This window comes from Bubalus kerabau, chromosome 18 (assembly GCF_029407905.1).
Source record: "Bubalus kerabau isolate K-KA32 ecotype Philippines breed swamp buffalo chromosome 18, PCC_UOA_SB_1v2, whole genome shotgun sequence".
Lineage (NCBI taxonomy): Eukaryota > Metazoa > Chordata > Mammalia > Artiodactyla > Bovidae > Bubalus > Bubalus kerabau.
This window is the reverse complement of record NC_073641.1, coordinates 9,850,891-9,873,590: the sequence shown is the minus strand read 5'-3', so window position 1 is coordinate 9,873,590 and position 22,700 is coordinate 9,850,891. Positions and strand designations below refer to the sequence as shown.

The 22,700-nt window shown below is 43.7% G+C and overlaps 1 protein-coding gene, 1 non-coding gene and 1 pseudogene across 7 annotated transcripts in view; 2 read left to right on the top strand and 1 right to left on the bottom strand.

The window, feature by feature from the left end:
• ARHGEF28 (Rho guanine nucleotide exchange factor 28) overlaps nucleotides 1-22,700 on the top strand; it is a 346,823-nt gene that overhangs the window by 23,047 nt on the left and 301,076 nt on the right. The window lies entirely within an intron of this gene.
• Nucleotides 13,012-13,083, top strand: TRNAC-GCA (transfer RNA cysteine (anticodon GCA)). The gene has a single exon. It is a non-coding gene; the product is annotated as a tRNA-Cys (tRNA).
• LOC129633341 (enhancer of rudimentary homolog) lies at nucleotides 20,282-21,249 on the bottom strand (annotated as a pseudogene).

The following is a 22,700-nucleotide window of genomic DNA, read 5'->3' as shown; positions in this document are numbered from 1 at the left end:
TGGAATGATGATGTATTTGTAGTTCAATAAGGCAATATTTTCACTGCATTTCCTGCCATTATCATTTAAAAAACTATTACGGAAAATTCTGTTGTATATGGGAGGGCGTTTTTTTTGATTGTGCCATCTGGCATGCAGGATCTTAGTTCCCCAACCAGGAACTGGACCTGGGCCCCCTGCAGTGGAAGTGCAAAGTCCCAACCACGGGCCACCAGGGAGGTGCTGTGGAGGGGCATATTAAATGACCTGCTTTCGGAATCAAATTCACTAGGTATACCACTGCTAGGATCACCCTAGATGTTGCTCTGATATCTTCCCATCTTACATTATCTGCTAAATCGAGAATTGAGGTTATAGAGAAGCTTTTAACTAGCAGACCCTGAGTTAACTTTTGTGGAACTCTTCCTGTGATCTCTACTCTTTGCCCTGTGGTTCCAGCACCTTTTCTCTAGATTACTATGATAGTTTTCTAACTGCAGTCCCTGTTTCTAGGCTGTCTTTACCTGTGGGCATCCTCCCAGCTCACCCACCATCTCCCACTGCTCTCAAGGTGGAGTTGCTAAAATACAGATTTGAGCATGTCATTTTCTGTTTAGAATCCTTCACTAGCTCTGCATAATTTCTACGACCTTTCATGGTCTGGCTCCCATATTCCTCTCTGGCCTTCCTCTTGCCTGACAGTCCCAGGCAGCTCCCTGAACACACTTTGGTTTTCTGCCTTTGCACTTCTTCATCCGCTCACCATTTCCTTTTCTCTGCACATCTTTGCTCCCTGCAAAAACCTGCATACCTCCTGTTCTTCTTGGCTTCTGGGTCAGTTATCCGGGTCCTGTGTGCACTCTAAGGACCCACATCCACTCTGTCATAGTCCTTACTGATCCATGTTGTCATCACTGGTGTATATGCATTGTCTGTAATTTCCCCTGCTGGACCATAGGCTCCAGGCACCTAGCTCTGTATCTGGTGCAGACTGGGTGCTCGCAATAAATACTGCATGAGTAGATAGACCTAATCTACCCAGGCACAGAATCCAGCCAGCTGGGTTACAGTTTATACAAAAGGGTCTGTGATCTGAGGCGTTTTCTAGCTTTGAGTCTCCAACCTATCTGGTCATTAGAACCACCTGGGGTGGGGTGAGCCTTGATATATAATTTCTTGGGCACTGAGGCCACTTGAATTAGAATCTCTGGCAGGTGGCACCTGGGAATCTGTATTAAACTCCATTGGTATAGATTACTTTTTTTCCCCTGGGAAGTTTTTTATGAAAATCATGATTAATTATTGCGGTTGCCTTCTCTCTATCCGTTAGTTTGCCACTGCACCCACAGAAGAAATTTTAGTAGTCTCACAGAGTTTCTAGTGTATAAGAGAATAAAATTTGTGCATCCTTCTGTAGTTTAGAATAGAGGGCTCCTATTAACATCTCACTTAATCCTCAGCAATTCTAGGAGGTAGGAAGGTGGGTCAGATTTTCATTTTAAAGACGAGGAAACTGGAGCTCAGAGATGGCAACTTGCTCACGGTCATGTTTTTTAAAGGTATTTATGTAACTAGATTTCTAGGGTTCCCAATCACGGTAGGATTTTCACAGTTTAGAAGTGATGGGGTTTCTTCTCAGGTTGTTTCCTAAAAAATAGGCAAAGTGAATTCACAAGTTCTGCAGAAAGAGCAGAGCCAGTGATTTAGAGTCTTGAAAAGAAATGATTCACTATGAAATTTTAATCTCATTTTGACTAATTTTATAAAACTTAGAATGGGATTGTAGTATCTTTGTGTAATTTTTCCTTAAAAAGTATGGTAATGAATTCAAGAAAATAAAGTATTCTAAGTCATTTGGGATATGCTTTTATCCCTGATAAAATTTAATGTACAGGTTAGGAGAGCCTTTTTAGACAAAAGTTTTAAGTTTTTGTAATAGTTTCAACTCCTTTTTATTCACCATTTCCCCCGAAAAAGTCTTGTGCACATTTGTTTCTCCACTTTTTTTTTTTTTTTTCCCCTGAGATGAGCCTGGAGAGTCTCAGTAGTGTTTACATTTCTGTGATTTTGATTCATTTTCCCCTCCCTTTCCCCTTCCTCTCCTAGCTCCTGGCATTTATTGTCCCCTGCTGTACGGTTGCTGTCTATGGAAACTGGGTATCTACAGAAATGTGCCCCTCCCCACATCTCATCCTTGTTCCTGGTACCCTCTTTAGGTTCTAGTCAAGGACAGCTGTTCATGATGAGCTTTGGCACAAACGGAGGCATCTCTCTCAGTGTGTCTGAAACTGAGCCTGTTACTTCCTTATTCCACCCCAAATGGCTCCTGCTCCTGCCTTAGTCATTAGTTCTTTAAACTTTTAGTTTTGTATTGAAGTATAACTGGTTAACAGTGTTGTGATGGTTTCAGGTAGACAGCCAGGGGGCTCAGCCATGCATATCCATGGATCCATTCTCCTCCAAAGTCCCCTCCTATCCACATAACATTGAACAGAGTTCCCTGTGCTCTACAGCAGGTCCTTGTTGGTTATTCATTTTAAATATAGCAGTGTGTGCATGACCTTCTCAAACTCCCTAACTAGCCCTTCCCCCATCCTTCCTCTGGCAACCATAGCTTCATTCTCTGTCTGTGAGTCTGTTTCTATTTTGTAAATAAGTTTATTTGTATCATTTATTTTTAGATTCCTCATATAAAAGATGTCATACGATATTTCTCCTTCTCTGTCTGACTTCACTCAGGATGACAGCCTCTAGGTCCATCCACGTTGCTGCACATCTGCCTTAGTTGTCAGTCCCCTCCTTTACCCCAGAAGTCTGAGAGTTTGTTTTACTTCTCCTCCTTCTTTGCCCCCTAGGGTGACTGGACCTTTTGAAGAGGCCTTAATTCTGTCCCATCTTCTCCACGTTGCCATTGCTGCTGGTCAGAACCTGATCACACTGATCTGGGTTACTCCCTCACTTCCTGCCTTTAATTTGGCCTCCTGAACATCCCCATCATGAGTGAGCACCAGAATGGTTGTTTCCGCCTTAGGCAGGATCTTCAGTAGTTCTCCATTCTTATGTGAAAAAAGTTCAAGGTTCTCAGTCCACCGTTCAAGGCTTTCAGGCACTAGAGCAGCCTCTGCAGCCTCATTCTTGGGTGCTGCCACTCCATCTTCCAAAGCTCCTGGTCTCCAAGCTTGTGCTCCTGTCTGAAAGCTTGCTGGACACATCCTACTGACCCTTGCCTTTCAACCTGGGCTCTGTCATCTCTGCCCCAACTTCTTCTTGCAACTGGCCCTCATGGCCAATGTACCCCTCTCCTTTGCCTGGCTAACTAATACTCTTGAAGATGTCTTTAAAGGTACGATCTCCTTTAGGAAACCTTTTATAGCCTTCTCTATTAGCTAGAACATAGTTGAGGTGACTTTAGAGAGACTTAAACAAGACAGGAGTTTCTCTTACATATGTAAAAGTCTCCCTCTAGGAAGTTATCCAGGGACTGTGTTCCTTCTTTCCTGTTGCTCCCCCAAACATAGGGCATTATCTTTATTGGCCTGAGTGTAGTTGGCTCACCTCCACACACCTGCATCCAGCCGGCAAGAACAGGGCAAGAGGGTGTGGAGGCCCCACTCCTTCCTTTGAAGAGCCTGACTCAGTCCCTGTATACAGTACTCCTGTTCATATCCTGCCAGTAAGAACTTCATCATATGCCCACACTGAACTTCAGGGGAGGCTGGGTAACAGAATTCTTGGCTCAGTACTGAAAAGGATAATGGGAGCCACACATGTAACTTAAAATTTTCGAATAACCATATTGAACAATAGAAAGCAAGTGAAACTAACCCAGTTATTTAAGCCAGTATATTTAAGGTATCATTTCAACGTGTAGAATCAGCCACATTTCAAGTATTTAATAGCCGTGTGTAGTAGTGGCTACCATATTGTGCCATATAGCTTTAGCTTGTTGGCCATGTGCACAGCTAAAATGGAAGGATCTCAGTTCATCCGCTCAGTCATGTCCGACTCTGTGACTCCGTGGACTACAGCATGCCAGGCCTCCCTGTCCATCACCAGTTCCTGGAGCCTGCTCAAACTCATGTCCATCGAGTTGGTGATGCCATCCAACCATCTCATCCTCTGTCGTCCCCTCTCCTCCTGCCTTCAACCTTTTCCAGCATCAGGGTCTTTTCCACTGAGTCAGTTCTTCTCATCAGGTGGCTAAAGTAGTGCAGTTTCAGCTTGAATAAAGCTGCATTCATGTTTCAAAACGGAGAAGGCAATGGCACCCCACTCCAGTACTCTTGCCTGGAAAATCCCATGGGCGGAGGGGCCTGGTAGGCTGCAGTCCATGGGGCCGCTAAGAGTCAGACACGACTGAGCGACTTCATTTTCACTTTTCACTTTCATGCATTGGAGAAGGAAATGGCAACCCACTCCCGTGTTCTTGCCTGGAGAATCCCAGGGACGGGGGAGCCTGGTGGGCTGCCGTCTATGGGGTCGCACAGAGTCGGACACAACTGAAGCGACTTAGCAGCAGCAGCAGCATATTTCGAAAAGTGGAAGGATTTCACCACTGAAATAAAGGGGAGGGTGGAGTTTTGGGGCCGTCGGGCAGTCTGTCACCTGTCTTCTAACCCATCTCTGCTCTTCTGTCCTGATTTGGTCCTACCGCTTGGTCCTGCCTGTGGCATATTAGGCATGTCATCTCTTTTAGTCTATCATTCTCATTGCGTTGAGCATTTTAAGGGCAAAGATCGAATCATCTTTTCTCTGGATCTTAGTATTTGGCACATTTAAATTACCAGTAAATGTTAGTTCAGTGAACCAATGAAGTGATTGGGGATTTCATTAAATTTTTCGATTGTCTTTATTATTATCCTCATTCATATGGGTAGTTCTCTTTCTAGTGCATCAAAAGTTATATTGTCCTCAGGGAGGTGAATTTACCTTGATTTTATCTGACAGATTTGCTGTGAATACACATCCAGCGATGCTTTAGGTTGAGGTCCACATGCTGATAATATGGCAGGTTCTCTGGTTCCATGAATGATGTTTTAGAAAATTGTGTCCGGAAAACTCCTGTTTTCCCTGAAATAGTGAGGTTCCTCTGTACTGTTAACCAGATGGAACTGTTTGCATGGAAACCCGTACATTGAGAGTTCCTGTTCAGTCTTTGGGGAGATAGACCATTTCCAGGAAATCCTATTAAAAATCTGTTGCAGCTAGAAGACAGATATTTTACATATGAGACACAGTATTACCAGACGTCAACAAGCCATCCAAACCTACCAGCGATTCCCAGAATTTTAAATGAAACATGAATGTAGCTTCTCATTAAATGAAGTAGGGGACTGAATGTTCCCTAAACTCTTTCAATTCTAGATGTGAAAGGCTGTTCTCCTCTTGCACAGGCCTGTCTTGCATCCCTCAGAGTCAGGGGGCTGCAGGATTGCCTTTCCTGGGCTAATCCTTGATGTCAGGGCCCTTCTCCTTGGAGAATGGAGGGTAATGGGAGCAAGGATAAATGGACGGGACCACATCTCCCCTCTCATTTTTCATCAACACCTTCCCTTGTCCCTCACCCCATCTTTCTATTCCCCCTGCAAACAGAAGCTTCTCCTCCCCATCTCAGGAGTGGCTCTTGGGTGGAGTTTTATAAGTTAGTTATCCTTTGGGGGAAGAATCTCATTTCAATCAGGCTGTTAATCATCCTTCAGGAAAATAATATTTGTAGCAGCAATAATCATCACCACCACCACAATGATGGTTTTATGGTGCATGCGTGTGCCAGGCTTCTAAGGGCTTTATGTGTGTTACTCACTTCTGTTTTATGAAATAGGCATTGTTATGGTCCCCATTTTATAGATGGGGAAACAGAGGCTTAGACTAAGTAACTTGCCTGGGGTTACAAGCTAATAAATTGCTCAACTGGATTGACACGCATATTTGAATCTAAATTTTGGGCTTTTAACCATTATATGGCCCTGCCTCCAAAATATCACTTCCATAGCTTTTTTCCTGTTTGATAGATGATATGTTCTTGGTGGTGGTGGGGCTGGTTAGAGGGCTGGAGAGGGAGAGGGGCCCAGGAGTACCTGACCTGGAATTGAAGGGGTTGAGGAGGGTTTGGATGAGGCTTTTCAGAACAAGGATGATTTGGCTGGTAGAGCAAAGAAGAGCCAGAAATATCAGACTCACACTCTGTGTTGGAAGCACTTTCTCTGCGACCCTCTTTATGATTGGGGAGCTGTGTTGTCAGGCAGTTCAGCCCTCTTGTTTTATTGATCAGGAAACTGGAGCTCAGAGACTTGAAACTGCTTGCCCGGGGGCATGCTCCTAGTGAGTAAAATGAAGTGTGGTCTGCATACTTGAACCTGCTCTTCTGAGTGAATTTCATTAATATTTTGTAACCAACTCTTTTTTTTTGTTGTTATAATTTTTTATTGAGATATAAATGACATATAGCATTAGTTTCAGATATGCAGCATAATGATTCAGCATTTGTATATACTGTGAGATGATCACTACCATAAGTCTGATTAACATTGATCACCACAGGTAGTTACAATTTTATTTGAGAACTCTTCAGATTTACTTTCCTAGCAACTTGGGGGTGATGAGGCAGTGGGAGGGAGGGAGGTTAGTGGGGGCACATGGATGAAGGGGGTCAAAAGGTACAAACTCCGGGTATAAAATAAATAAATCTGGGCATGTAATGTGCATCAGGGTGACTCTAGTAACCAACTCTTGTTTGTTATTTCTGTTGTATGTTTCAGTATCAGAAGAGAGTGTGTGCTTGCTTGGAGAATAATAGGGTAATGAAGAAATTGGGACGGAATCTGTTTCTGTTAGACACCTTGGTGTCTATCACGTGGGGTGGGTAGTGGTAGGCAAGGGGACCGTGGGTCAGCCCCTTCCATACCTCTGCAGAAAAGGAGAGGGGCCCAGACACAGGTGTGGGTCCCTGCTGTAGCCCCCACACAGGTTCTGTATCTCACAGGAGTTGGGAATGTCCTGGGAATGTGACTATGGTGGGGGGAGAAGGGTCTAATCCCATCACTAGGATTATAGCAGGAGGAAGTACGTTTTTGGAATCGTAAATGGGAACTTTGATTGTCCCATAGACACATGGGTGTACATGATGCTTAGGACAATACTCACAGATTAGTATTGGAGGTATTAATAAAAAGGCTCTTGTGGGCTGATCTGGATATTTAACCCCCTTGGCATGTAGGAGCTGCAGATAGCCCATTTACAACTGTTGTAATCTGGCCCATTCATAACCTGAGAGATGTGTACTAATTGAAATTACCTGTGTATGAAGGTTTCTGATCTGTCCAAATGAAAAGCTTGTCTGTGTAAAGGTTACTTGATAATTAATGTGTGGAGGAATTACTAGGCATTCTGAACCTCTGCAACTCAGGGAGTCCACAACAGTTTTGAAAGACAGACACTACAATTAGGCCTCCTGTGTTTAGGAGAATTAGAGAGGATTTAGCTGGAAGCTCAGCCCTGTCCTAACCACACACGTGGGGCTTGGACAGTCTGCTGAGTTGGGTTGGCCCTAAGAGGAGGATGGACGGTGCTGTGGTGGTCCAGATAGTGAGCTCAGGATGAGATATGCACGGCTGTAACTCCCGGCTCTACCATTGTTTAGCTGGTGACTTTGAGCCTTCAAGCTGTTTTCTCATCTGTGAAATGAGAGTAGCAACACTTTATGGACAGTGGTGCAGAGTAAATGATGATCGAATGTTAAGAGGTGACTCCAGCTTTCCTCTGTATAAGAATGAAGGGAAAGTAGTTGTACTAGAAGAAGGGGGCTTGTCTTGAAACCACAGTGCTTTAATTAGGTTGTGTTATTTGGGGAATGCTGGTGGAGGTCATGGGGGATGTGGAAGTTCTCACCCAGGCTGGCCTTGTTGTGGTCATTGTGTAAAGTGCTCAAAGTGGAGTTTGGTGGACAGCAAACTTGTGTTCAAGCACAGCTTGTTTTACCATAACATGTACATGAGCCATTCTTCATTTTTTACTTTTGATATTGTTAATATGTTGGATATCCTTCAAAATTTACCTTTTTCAGTGACTGCATAAAATTCTCTATTGTATTATTCTCAATGTGGGACTTTTAGGTTATTCTCAATATTTTGCTCAGAATGCATGAAGTGCATCAGAATTTATGGCTCAATTCCTACAAGAGAAGAGGCAGTTTTATGTTTCAACCATGGCGATAGATTGAAAATCAGTATTAGAATCTTGTGCGATAACTCGTGTGGGCTACGACTTCCCATGCTCCACTATACTGAAGTCTGCCATTGACCTGTTGGCACCTTGAGCCTCTGAGACCTGGAAACTTACCCTGCTCACCTTGGTTTCCTTACCAGCAGCACAGAGTAGGTGTTTGTTAAAAATTTGTGGAAATGAATGGAGGATGGAGATTTTTGTGCACGGAGAGAGGTGAGAACCTCTCGTCCATGTTTTATGCTGTTGCGCTATTTTGAACTTTTTTAGGGGATGGGCATAAAAATGATATGCTCTCTTCATGCAAGATTCTTGTCATTTTATTGAAGAGAATAGTAGCAGAGAAGAGAAATTAGGGAATTGAGTAAAACATCAACTGAGAGTCTGGCGAGGAGAAGAGAACTAGAACTAGAAGAGAATCCTTATTGCTGGAGGGATCAGTGGTGTAATGGAGCAGATAGAATTAGTTGGGTTAGATTTTAGATCAGTCAGATCTAATCTAGACAGATTCTAGATCAGTCGAGAGGTTAGGGATGGGTGCTTTAGGCATGAGGGGTCAGCTCAGGGGCGGGGCTGAGTGTGGACCATGAGTAGGAGAGTGTGCAAATCTGGGGGTACAGGAGGAAAGAGCATTCAATAGCCAGGTGGGGTGGGGCCACATTAAGGAGAGTTGGAAATCAAACAGAATTTGAGAGATCTAGCGAGCAATAAAGAGTCTTTGTAGGTTCATGAGTGGCATGAGGAAAGTGGTTGAACTGGAAATTCCAAGGTGGTGTCGGAACTATGTCTCAGGGCAGGTCACTTAGAAGTACACAAATACTCGGTGATGGTGGTTTATGTACCTGGAGTCCGTAGAAGCCTCAGCGACTCTCCCTTCACCCTTGCATGGCCAGGACTGGGCAGTGGTGTCCTCCTTCTGCAGATAGGGAATTGGAGCTCCCAAGTTGCCCTCTCCCAGTCACACAGTTGGAGATGGCAATGGTTGGAACCCTCCTGGCCCACTGGTTTTCCAGTGATGCCTCAGGCTGTGTGGGACATGCCTTCTAGAAACTGAGGTCTTTGAAGGGCAAACTGATCATTGGAAAGAAGGAGACGGCGTCAGTTCGTGACTGATGTGAACTGAGTGCTTTCAGTATATTCAGTTTCATCACACTGACGGTCTGCTAACTGTTGGCTTCATTAGCTACCTCTTACAGATAAGGCAGTCGAGGTTGAATTGAGTAGCATGCCCCCAGTTGCGCGTCTAGGTAGAGATGGACTGGGGACTCTAATCCAGGCGTATGTGCCTCTCTTCTGCCTTGGCCCTTCCCGCAACCTGACACTTGGACACACTGCAGTTGCTTCTGTTTCCTGCTTTGTTCAGGAATGTGATGGGGTTGATTTTTTTTTTTTCTTCAGGTTCTATGTATACAAAACTAAATGATTTTGGAATGAGTTTAGCTGAAGCAGGTGTCTTGACTTGAAACTGTTGTATTTTATGGAGGTAAGTGCACATAGTTGGAGTAAATGTTAGGAATTTTGGGAAGTTAATTGGGAGAAACAATTTTGGTCTCTTTTTGGCTTTTAGGGATTTATTCTTACACTTCTTGTAAGCCACCCCTTGGGTTTCAGAGTGGAGACTCCACAATCATCACGTATCGAGAGAAGAGAGCTCTGCTTGCGTCTCTGGTCTCAGCTCTTATCCCCTTGTCACTCACACAGCTCTAAAGAAGGGACGTCAGGTCCTGCGCAGATCAACTTGCTCCCTGTCCTCAGTACACGTGCTGGAATGGTTTCCTCCCCAGCCCCCTGTCCTTCTTGTCTACTTCACTTGCATTCACTTTCAAGACTCAGCATGCCCAGCTCCTGGACTGGGTTTGATGTTCCTGCCCTGTGCTTGTCCTGGTCAGGCACCCCTGCCCGGATTTTCCAGAAAGATAGCATAGGGGCAGAAGTGTACCTGTGGTGTTTGGGTTGGGAGAGGTGGGGCCATGCATTGGCCGCCCTCATAGAATAGCCAGCTGGTGATGGGAAGTTATAGGAAATAGCTGGAGAGTGCCTCAGCCATAGATCTTGGTGATAACAGAAACAGCCTTTGCTGCCTAAACATGATCCTAACTGACCCTCCGGCATTGCTTTGCATAAATTCTCTAGCCACGTACCTACCCTTGCATGTGTGTGTGTGTGTGTATGTGTGTGTGCTCAGTTGTGTCCAGTTCTTTGCAAGCCCATGGACCGTAGCCCGCCAGGCTCTTCCGTTAGTGGGATTCTCCAGGCAAGAATACTGGAGTGGGTTGCTGTTTCCTTCGGCAGGTGCAGAAGGGGGACCTTGCCTCTCTTGGCAGTGGGGAGCCACAGGGAGGCTTAGAGTAGGTTAGGGGAGCTGAGCAGTATTTGAATAAGTGGACTCTTTTGCTCGCCGGCCACATGGACTGGAGGGAGCTGGGGCTAAAAGCAGGGAAACCAGATGGGAGATTAGTGTCCATGTGCAGTAAACACAGAACTGAAGTCCGGAATTTTCCGTGAGTCACGAGCAACTCAGGGATTAGAACGCACTGACCTTGGGCCCGTCAGCCCTTCCTGCCTCAGGTGTCCATGGCAGGCTGACTGTGCCAGCCACCTTGGGGAAACTTGGTCAGGATGAACTCATCAACATTTTTGGTCCCGATTCAGGTTAATCATGGTGTCATTTTGAGCTTGTTTTGGATACTTTTCTAGCCACCATTAGCACTTCTTTTTCTGAGATGAAAAGTTGAGGTGCGAGAAAACTCAATGTTCACAGTAATCCAGGCACCTGCCTGCTTTGTGGGGAAAAGATTTTACCTCCGACTGTGCATTCATCTGCTCTCTGGCACAGTCTGGGCCAGGAATGAGACAACAGGAGAGGTTGATTGAATGCTGGTGTAAAATCACAGCCTGCAGAGAAAACCATCTCTCTGGATTAGGGGCAGACTCCATACAGTGGCCTATTCACTTCAATGTTAATCGTGACCATTTAAGTGAACTTGGACAGCGTCTAGAAAATAAGGGAAAAGGCTTTCAACAAAGCTCTTTTCATGGATGGCTCTTACGACGTGCTCAGTTCTACGGCTCTTAGACAAAAGTCCATATTTTTTTCCCGGGTCTTGTCATGCTTCCAGCAGCAACTCAGAATACTGCCTCTTAGGCCAACACATTTAACCCCCGTGGGGAGCTTTACTAGAACCACAACTTTTTGTTGACTGGTTATCATTCTTAACCTGTTTAATATTGCATTTCTATCTTAAGGGATCTTTGCCGGAAATCCTAACATTGGCGTTGAATGTCACAAAGAGCTTTCAGATCTTATCTCATTTTGTCTCTTCCCGTCCATGCAGGTTGATAACTTCTGATATCTTAGTGTGCTTTTCAGTGGGGTTTGTAAGAAAAGAGTTAAGATTGCTCTGTCTTGGCCTCAACAGCTTACAAATAGAGTTCCATTGTCCTTGTATTTGAGTAGCTCATAGTGCTTTATACACATTAATTCATTAATCATCACAGAAGTCCTGTGTGTAGGTGGTGGAAAATATTTTCCCTGCTGCGGTATTTACACATTGAGAAACTGAGTCAGGAGGCAGAGGCGAGGCGGGGCCTGTGGAGGGGCACCAGGGCGGCCCTGGTCTCCGTGTCATCTTCTTGCTTGACCATTAGAAAACCCGAACTCATTTTCCTTTGGAAAATAATTATGATTTCCAAGGAAAATAGCCCTGTCGACCACAATATCTGAAGAATGGAACTGTGAAAGGGAAGACTTGGGGGCGATTTATCGCAAAATGGTTGATGTGGTTTCATTTTCTCGTATCGCCGGCAGGGACTTTGGTTGTAGCTGCAACCCAGACGGTCAGCATGGTGGTATGTTTTTGTGTCTGAAACCACTCTTTGGATATACTCATCTCATTCTTTTGATGCCTTTCCAAGGGTTAGAAAAAGAAGACGCTATTTGCCGTTCCAGCCTAGGCTGTGCCATAGATGGCAGAAAAGGCCACCCATTTTTAGATTTCTACATACTCAAAGGGAGGGAACTACTCCCTACTCTTCCTCCCTTAAACTTTTATCTTCTCACTAATGCTTTGATGAGAGTAAATCAGTAAAAGGACTTGGTGGGCAGAATAAACTGCATTCTGTGTGTCTCAGTGTCTGTGTGGGCATCTCACACTTATGTACAAAACTGAATTCCTGGTTTCCTTCCCCAAATCCGCACTATTTACAACACTCCCCATCTCTGTTAATGGCAAGTGCATCCTCAGCTCATTCTTCCAACTTTGGAGACACCTTCTTTATCTTATATCTCACTTTCAACTTGACAGGAGATCCTATTGGCTTAATCTTCAGAATGTGTTCAGAATCCAGGGACTGCTCATCACCTCCCTTGCCACCACCCTGTTCTTGCCCCTCATCATCTCTTGCCTGGATTATTGCAATGGCCTCCAAACAAGTCTCCTGCCCTGCTCTTGGTCCCTTTGTCGACCTGCACAATAGTAGTCAGAATGATACTTTTAGCGTATATGTCAGATCATGTCATTCCTGAGCATGGAATCCTCAAATGAATCCGTTCATACTCTGAGAAACCAAAGCCCACACGTGACTTTACGTGTAAAGTCTTATGTGATCAGGCCTTCCGTTTTTCTCTGCTCTGCCTTTTTTTAAGTGCCTGTGCAGGATTTTACAAGTTTTGTGCAATAAAAATACACGACTTGTTCACAGGCTCTTAAATGTAGTTATAAAGATATCCTTCTTAGGAAGCTCCAGCCTTCTGTGGGCAGAGCGATAACCTGCTCAAGGTAAAGTTTTGGGAGGAGGCAGAAGACTTGGGCTTCCCTGGTGGCTCAGCTGGTAAAGCGTCTGCCTGCAATGCAGGAGACCCAGGTTCAATCCCTGGGTCGGGAAGATGCACTGGAGAAGGAAACGGCAACCCGCTTGAGTATTCTTGCCTGGAAAATCCCATGGATGGAGGAGCCTGGTAGGCTACAGTCCATGGGGTTGCAAAATCAAACACGAATGAGTGACTTCACTTTCCTTTTCCTGCAGAAGACTTAAGCAGTTTTCAGTATTTTATTTTTTCACTGCCCCAGGGGATATTGAAGGTTCAGAGGATACAGGAGTCTCTAAATATTTAGTTGTGGGTGATGCAGTGAGTCTAGGAAGGGGTGTAGCTCTTGAAGTTGGTGGTGCAGCTCTGGGTCTCCTATCTCTTCTGGGAGGTGGTGAGGCTTCTGTGATTGTTTCAGCATATGTGATGGTTGAGGCAGGTTTGGAAAATTTCTCAATACGTAATGGTAATTGGTACAACTATACTGGTGGGTTTCTTGAAGATTCTTTTTTTAAAAAAATTTATTTGTTTTGGTTGCATGAAGTTTTTACTATATGTTAGAGTTTTACTAAATATCAGGCAACATAGATGATAGAAACATTACAAATTAAGCCTCTTTTTCAGGAGTCATACTTTGTTGTATGACAGAAACCATATGGGAGAAATCCTGTAAGTAAAATGAGCATCAGGAAATTTCTCTCAGGGTAACCATCATAAATCAGAGATTCCTCTCAGTATCCTGAGCATTCAGAAACTTTATAAATAGCAATCGGACTCATATGAGCACACTCTGAAAGGGGATGATCACGAAGACTGCGACATATGTGGAAGGCTTTATCCAGAAGTGATGTTTTGGTGAATGTCAGATTAGTGATATAAAGTATAGAACCTTTAAAAAATATTTGAAATATGTGAAAGCTTTTTAATAAAAATTCTCAGTGAATCTGTACTGAGGGAAACATTTATATTAGAAGTCATGTTGCAGAAATCTGATTACAAGGTTGTTTTTCTTTTAAAGCAACCTACAAACGTCTAGGTATATGAAGCTTTTTAAAAAGCACAAATAAATGAAATAATGTGACATCATTAAATACACGTGAAGAGTCCTTTCGTCTGTAGGACTTGTGTGAACGTCAGTGTGTTACAGAACACAGATGGTGGATGTTTCATGTGTGTGTGAACCCGTCCATAATTGTATGTAATGAAATATGTAGCCTTATTTAGTTCAGGAACTTTTATGTATATGAAGATACTTCTCATTAAGCCTCAGTAGGGACTCCAATCATTAAAAGACAGTGTATTTAACTGCAATATTCTTTTAAAATTATAATGTATCTTTTCCTCCTGTTTTTGAAAGGATATAGGTTTTACTGAACTAATCCTTCAGAAAGCAGCTAAAAATATTTTTGTAACTCTTTCGCGGTCAGCCAAATTTTACATTAGGGAAAGTCACTCAGTTGTGTCCAACTCTTTGCGACCCCATGGACTATACAGCCCGTGGAATTCTCCAGACCAGAATGCTGGAGTTGGTAGCCTTTCCTTTCTCCTGGGGATCTTCCCAACCCAGGGATGGAACCCAGGTCCCTCGCATTGCAGGCTGATTCTTGACCAGCTAAGCCACAAGGGAAGTCCAAGAATACTGGAGTGGGTAGCCTATCCCTTCTCCAGCGGATCTTCCCAACCCAGGAATCAAACCGGGGTCTCCTGCATTGCAGGTGGATTCTTTACCAACTGATCTATCAGGGAATTTGACATTAGGGATACATATATTTATAGGAAAAAACGCTTCCCAGGTGGCTCAGTGGTAAAGAATCCACCTGCCAATGCAGGGGACATGGGTCCGATCCCTGGGTTGGAAAGATCCCCTGGAATAGAAAATGGCAACCCACCCCAGTATTCCTGCATGGAGAATCCCATGGACAGAGGAGCCTTGTGGGCTACAGTTCAGGGGGTTGCAAAAGAGCTGGACATGATTTAGTGACCAAACAACAGTAACAACAACAGAACACAGCAGAGGACGCAAGAGAATAATTTAGCTGGGGAAATAAGCTGAGATATAATTGTTAGATTGTATAGGGGCAGTCATTGGGCATATGAGGGGAGCGAGGACCCTGCAGTTTATTGAGTACTTAATCATGAAGAGTTGGACACTTACTGAGCGACTTCACTTTCACTTGTCACTTTCATGCATTGGAGAAGGAAGTGGCAACCCACTCCAGTGTTCTTGCCTGGAGAATCCCAGGGACGGCGGAGCCTGGTGGGCTGCCTTCTATGGCGTCGCACAGAGTCGGACACGACTGAAGCGACTTAGCAGCAGCAGCAGCAGTGAGTGTCAGTACTACCCTAGTAATAAGAGTTCTTCAAAACCATCTCTTCAAATATTCTTTTATCTCAGTCTGAAATTCCTATAAAAAGTATGTCGAACCTTTTCATCATATATTTCATCTTTCTTAACATCTTTCGTATCTTTCTATTCTAGCTTTTTGCTATACCCCTTAAGATTCAAATTCTAGTTTACTGATTACGTTCAAAGGCCATTTAAACTCAATCTTCAGAGCTGAGACCAAACTCTTTAGAGCAAAGATTCTTGCTGTGTCATCTCTGTATTTTTCAGTTCAGTTCAGTTACTCAGTTGTGTCTGATTCTTTGCAACCCCATGTGCTGCAACATGCTTGGCCTCCCTGTCCATCACCAACACGTCCATCGAGTTGGTGATGCCATCCAATGATCTCATCCTCTGTTGTCCCCTTCTCCTCCTGCCTTCAATGTTGCCCAGCATCAGGGTCTTTTCCAATGAGTGTCTTCTTCCCAGCAGGTGGCCAAAGTATTGGAGTTTCAGCTTCAGCATTAGTCCTTCCAATGAATATTCAGGACTGATTTCCTTTTGGATTGACTGGTTTGATTTCCTTGAAGTCCAAGGAACTCTCAAGAGTCTTCTCCAACATCACAGTTCAAAAGCATCAATTCTTCAGATCTCAACTTTTTTTATGGTCCAGCTCTCAAATCCATACATAACTACTGGAAAAGCCACAGCTTTGACTAGACGGACCTTTGTCAGCAAAGTAATGTCTCAGCTTTTTAATACGCTCTCTAGGTTGGTCTTAGCTTTTCTTCCAAGGAGCAAGTGTCTTTTAATTTCATGGCTGCAGTCACCATTTGCAGTGATTTTGGAGCCCAGGAAAATAAAGTTTCCATTGTTTCCCCATCTATTTGCCATGAGGTGATGCCATGATCTTCATTTTTTGACTGTTGAGTTTTAAGCCAGCTTTTTCACTCTTCTCTTTCACTTTCATCAAGAGGCTTTTCAGTTCCTCTTCGCTTCCTGCCTTAAGGGTGGTGTCCTCTGCATATCTGAGGTTATTAATATTTCTCCTGGCAGTCTTGATTCCAGCTTGTGCTTCATCCAGCCTGGCATTTCACATGATGTACTCTGAATGTAAGTTAAATAAGCAGGGTGACAATGTATAGCCTTGACGTACTCCTTCCCCAATTTGGAACAAGTCTGTTGTGCTATGTCTGGTTCTAACTGTTGGTTCTTGACCTGCATACAGATTTCTCAGGAGGCAGGTAAGGTGGTCTGGTATTCCCATCTCTTTAAGGATTTTCCACAGTTTGTTGTGAAAACACAGTTTATTGCTATATTTTTCGGTGAGTCTTAATTTGGTGACTTTTGGAGAGCTTCCTTATTTTCTTGGGAGAGTTCTCAAGAAATATGCATTTGCAGTGATTCTTAAATAGGCTCCCTTCCAAGATCATGCTTCATGGCAAATAGATGAGGAAAAAATGGAAACAGTGACAGACTTTATTCTCTTGGGCTCCAAATTCACTGCAAACGATGACTGCAGTCATTAAATTAAAAGACTCTTGCTCCTTGGAAGAAAAGCTGTGACAAATCTAGGTAGCATATTAAAAAGCAGAGACATCACTTTGCTAACAAACATCCATTTAGTCAAAGCTAGATCATGGCATCTGGTCCTATCACTTCATGGGAAATAGAAGAGGAAACAGTGGAAACAGTGGCTGACTTTATTTTTTTGGGCTCCAAAATCACTGCAGATGGTGACTGCAGCCATGAAATTAAAAGACGCTTACTCCTTGGAAGGAAAGTTATGACCAACCTAGATAGCATATTAAAAAGCAGAGACATTACTTTGTCGATGAAGGTCAGTCTAGTCAAGGCTATGGTTTTTCTAGTAGTCATGTATGGATGTGAGAGTTGGACTGTGAAGAAAGCTGAGCACCGAAGAATTGATGCTTTTGAACTGTGGTGTTGGAGAAGACTCTTGAGAGTCCCTTGGACTGCAAGGAGAGCCAACCAGTCCATTCTGAAGGAGATCAGCCCTGGGATTTCTTTGCAAGGAATGATGCTAAAGCTGAAACTCCAGTACTTTAGCCACCTCATGTGAAGAGTTGACTCATGGGAAAAGACTCTGATACTGGGAGGGATTGGGGGCAGGAGAAGGGAACGATAGAGGATGAGATGGCTGGATGGCATCACCGACTCAATGGACGTGAGTTTGGGTGAACTCTGGGAGTTGGTGATGGACAGGGAGGCCTGGCGTGCTGTGATTCATGGGGTCACAAAGAGTCGGACGTGACTGAGCGACTGAACTGAACTGAGGGTTTTTCCAGTAGTCGTGTACGGATGTGACAGTTGTACCATAAAGAAGGCTGGGGCTGAATAATTGATGCTTTCAAACTGTGATGCTGGAGAAGACTCTTGAGAGCCCCTTGGACTTCAAGGAGATCAAATCAGTCAATGCTAAAGGAAATCAATGCTGAAAATTCATTGGAAGGACTGATACTGAAGCTGAAGCTCCAATACTTTGGCCCCCTGATGCAAAGAGCTGACTCATTGGAAAAGACCCTGATGCTGGGAAAGATTGAGAGCAGGAGGAGAAGGAGATGACAGAGGATGAGATCATTGGATGGCATCACCAATGCAATGGGCATGAGTTTGAGCAAACTGCCAGAGATGGTGAAGTACTGGGATGCCTGGTGTGCTGCAGTCCATGAGGTTGCAGTTGGACATGACTGAGCAACTGAATGATAAACAACAAATGCTTTGAGCAGTAGAGTTCTCAGGTTATTTAACTCATCATATTGGCAGAAAGGAAGTCTGTTTTCTTAAACACTTAAATGAACAAGTGCTTGTCAACTGATCTTACAAAGGTACCCAGCCCATTTCTGGCAGGATTGGTGCCTTTCTTTTGTACTGTTAGCAATCAGTTCATCTCTTTGCTCTAATGTTAATTACATGACATTGGCTGTTTCATTGTATGCTTCCTACAATAGGGCAGGAGTTTCCAAGGGCAAGGACCTTGAACTACTGTGGGTGAAAAGTCCCTTGGCTGTTGGGAACGAATGGGACCCAGAATACAGGAGGAGAGTTGGATGAGGGAATTGGAGGCAGAACCAGAAAGACAGAGCTCTGAAGGCCTGATATGTGACCAGTTGATGTTATGAAATGTTGGTTTCAAAATAGGGAATAGGAATTTGTTCAGAATGACGTGATATCTTAAGGATGGGGTAATAAAAGGAAAGAACCATAGTTGTTCTTTGCAATAGTTTAATGTAGTTAGAAAAGGGAAATGAATTGGTAGAGCATAACTTGGCATGAGCTCATTTCAGAGATGGGCAATGGATGTGGTCTGGAGCTGATATTATAGACTGTTCTTCAATAAATCACTCATTTGCTGTGATTAAGTTTACTGGGTACCTTCCACACCCGGGATATTTTGTATGGTATCGGTGTTTTACTAAATGCTTTGTCAGCTCTCATCTAAAATGGGGTTTTCCCCACAAATATGTAATATAAATGTATAGGCCACACACCTAGACAGATCTGTAATACACATGGGCACATATGCATGCCTTGAGTCAGGGGCCAGCATATTTTCTGTAATTTGGCTAATAGACCTGCTTGCTCCAAACTGTGTGCCCTGCCTTTGTTCCTGTATTTGTGTCTTTAGTCAGTGTTTCTGAATCAAGGCAGTATTTGTTGGTAGGGAAGATCAAGGCTTTATATCCATGACTATCATTACCATATTAACCGGATTATATCACTCCATTAGTTAGCTTTCACCTACTGGAAGCCAGGAATGTGAAGAACTAGGAGATGAAAGGTAAATACGCATGTGTGTATGTGTATACACTGGGAGTGGGGTTAAGATGAACTAAATTTAGTGGCCTTATGAGAAGTCCTAAGATGATGGGAAACAGTGATGAAGCAGGACCTTGTATTTGGCCTTCATATTATTAAACAGATTTATTTCTTACAGTTCTGAGGCTAGAGGTCCAAGTTCAGGAGCATGGTTGGGTGAGGGCCCTCTTCTGGGTCACAGACTTCTCATTGTGTCCTCACCTGGCAGGAGGGCTAGGGAATGGGCACTCATTCCATTCATGGGCCCCCACGCTCACCACCTACGAACTTCTTCAAGGCCCCATCTCCTAACCCCATCATCTTTGGGGTAAAGTTTTCAGCATATGAGTTTGCGGGGAGGACACACACTCAGGCCTGCACTCACCACACCTGTGTATTCTGTTGATGCAAACATTTTCCAGACTGCGTTTCCACCCCTAGAGTAGGTAGAGAGTGGTTCAGTTCATAGCACGTGCAGATCTGCCTTGATGTGCTGTTTACTTTTTTGCTTCACGTTCTGCAAACTGTAGCCTTTAGTTCCTAGTTCCTTTCTAATAGTGCATTTTTCAGAATAATGGGCTCAGTGTTGCTTTAGGGAACACATTGTTATGTGAGAGCCATAGAAAACATGATCTGAAAAGGGGACTTCTAATTTTCCCGAGGACTTGAGTAAATAGTCAGAGGGAAAGGGCCAAGTTCTACCTGCCTCACGGCAGGCATTGCAGTTTTTGGAGCACATCCAATCCCAAGAGCCACCCACTTGTCCAAGTTCAGGTTGACAGAAAGACAGAGCCTTATTCTTTGGTCTCCCTTGGTGAGGACTATCAACAAGGAACTTATATGCCATGAAATAGAACCATTCACTCCAATAGAAGATATGCACATTTGGGTATTAAATTCTTTTCGCCATGTTTTTGAAAAATCGAAGTAAAACTAGTATTCTGTTTTCATTTTTTTTTTTTTAATAACTAAAGAACATTTGTTTTTCACCAAGACTTTATCTTGAGGATGTAACTAAACTGCGCCCACTCCCCACCCCAGTTTGAAGGAGGATTAGTACAGTGGATGTTTAAAAGCAGGTATGAAGAGTTTGAGGGACTGGAACCAATATGAACTGACAAAAACCAACTTCCATCTAAATCATCATAAAAATGTTTAAGTAAAAAAAAGGGGAGGGGAGGGCGCAAAGGGGTTTTCAGATTGAACAAGATCATCACATTTTATCTAATACATTCAGTTCTGGCTAGGGTATACCAAAATGGAAACAGGATAACTATAAAACAAAACTTCCACTACAGCACACTGCACACACCTGTGTTCCAAGCCCACCCCCGTCCCCCTAATGCTTCCAAACTCAACTATTTCTCAGCCTGTTGGGCCTGTCTACGAAGGAGCACGTAGATCTTCTCTTTAATCCAATTTTTGTTACAAGGCTGGTATGTCTGGGTATCAGCTCGGTAAACAAGTCAGCTGAGGCTTGCCAGGTCATCAATAAAATCAAACAACTGACTGATATCATATGTGATAGAGGGGCTGTTGGGATTCATTCTCTTCAGATATTCTTCATACATTTTACAAACACCTTCCATACGCTCATTCACAGATTCATACTCAGCTTAAGTTCTGCCTTCTGGCCTCTTGGTAGGCTATACCAGCAAGATGGTGTGAGAAATCACGCCAAAGTCTCCCCCTGCAGCCGATGCCGACTCCGCCACCGCACACGGCTTACCCCTCTGTTTTCATATTTAACTGAAAATCAACATTAATATATAATTTATGAGTTGGGCAATTAAATGATAATTTAAATGAAAATATTAGGAATTTTAATGGTAGATCTGAGAAGAAATTATGTGCTAATTTCCTGGGGGATTGTATAAAGGATAGTATCATGTAGTTAAGTGGTATGACTTTCTAGAATGTAGGAACTCTCCCATGAGGAAGGCCCTTTCTGGTGGAGACTTGAAGTTGGCTAGGCTCTCTTTTGAAGAAAAGGCACACCCGAGCCATCAGGAGCAGAATGGAAATCTGTCCAGATTTCTAAGACGAACATGGCACAGTTCTTCAAGATGCAGGACTGTTCCCGTTTTGGGACATTTAACATCCTTGGTCACTGGGTGCCAACTGCCAAGGTCTATTCTCGTCAGCACTTTGAACATTCTCCCCTTTCCCTTCTCCTTGTAAGTATGCACAGGTCCCCACCAACATAAAAAGACCAAAATAGCGAACAAAAGCCCCTTCACTTTCCTCTTCGCTGCACTAGAAGTGATTCCCCGTAACTTTCTACTTTCCAAAGACCGTGGCTCCTTCTGAGTCCTCATTCTTCCTGACCTCACTGCAGTCCCTCATGAGCTCTGCACAATTATGTACTATTATTATTTAAAATTATGTATTTTTGGCTCTGTGCTGATTCTTCATTGCTGTGAGTGCTTTTCTCTAGTTGCAGAGAGCAGGGGCTACGCTCTAGTTGCTGAGCACTGGCTGCTCATTGTGGTGGCTTCTCTTGTTGCAGAGCTTGGGCTCTAGGGCGTGTGGGCTTCGGTAGTTGCAGCATGTGGTCTCAGTAGTCGTGGCCCCCAAGCTCCAGAGTACGGGCTCAGTAGTTAATGGCCCATGTGCTTAGTTGCTCTGTGGCGTGTGGGATCTTCCTGGACCAGGGATTGAACCCGTGTCTCTGGCCCAAGCGAATCCGCATTGGCAGGTGGATTTTTTCTTTTTTACCACTGAAACACCAGGGAAGCCCACAATTATGTATTATTATTGAATTATTGTTTAAGCTCTTAAATTGCTGCTGAACTCCTCATGTGTTTGAACTTGTCTCTCTATAAATGTCTCAAGGGCGGGATCTTATATTTCTCTTTGCCTTTAGTAATATTCAGGGCAGTGTATTTAATATTTAATTTGTTAGTTGAAGATTTTTTTGGTAACTCATTGGACTGTTTTAATATTTAATCTGTAGGAAAGTTCTTTTCTGTTTTAATCTTGAATCCCCACTGCTGATTTTACATCCTAATTGTATATGTGATAGAAATTTGTAGTTCTTCTTTTTTTTTTCTTAATCAGGGCAAAGGTGAGACCCAGACTGGGTCTTTATTTAGACCTCTGGTCTTAGTCTTGCCTCAGACAGAAGAGCACATCTGTGTTCATGCACACACTTACACATACACACACATTCACAGACATACACATGCCTAGGAATATACCAGCCAAGCTGGGAAAGAAGAGTGAGGAACAGTGAGTGACTTAATGCAAATAGGGGTCAGTTCAGTCCCTTTGCTGCCTGTCTGGTGGTGAGCTTCTTGCCTGAGGGCTTAGTAGTAACTTCCCTGTGTGTTTCTCATTGAATGTTAAAACAAGGCCCACAGAAAAAGGCACAAATGTAGAGAAATAGAGACCAGCAGAGGAGTGTAGGTGAAGAGAGAGACCTAAAGACAGAGACCCAGGCAAGAAACTACAAAGAGAAGCACAGACACCAAAGCAGAGAGAGTAGATTAGAAAGCAGCAGGGAGGTTGGGAGCCAGGAGGAAACTGGGGAACAGGACACCAACTCCAAAA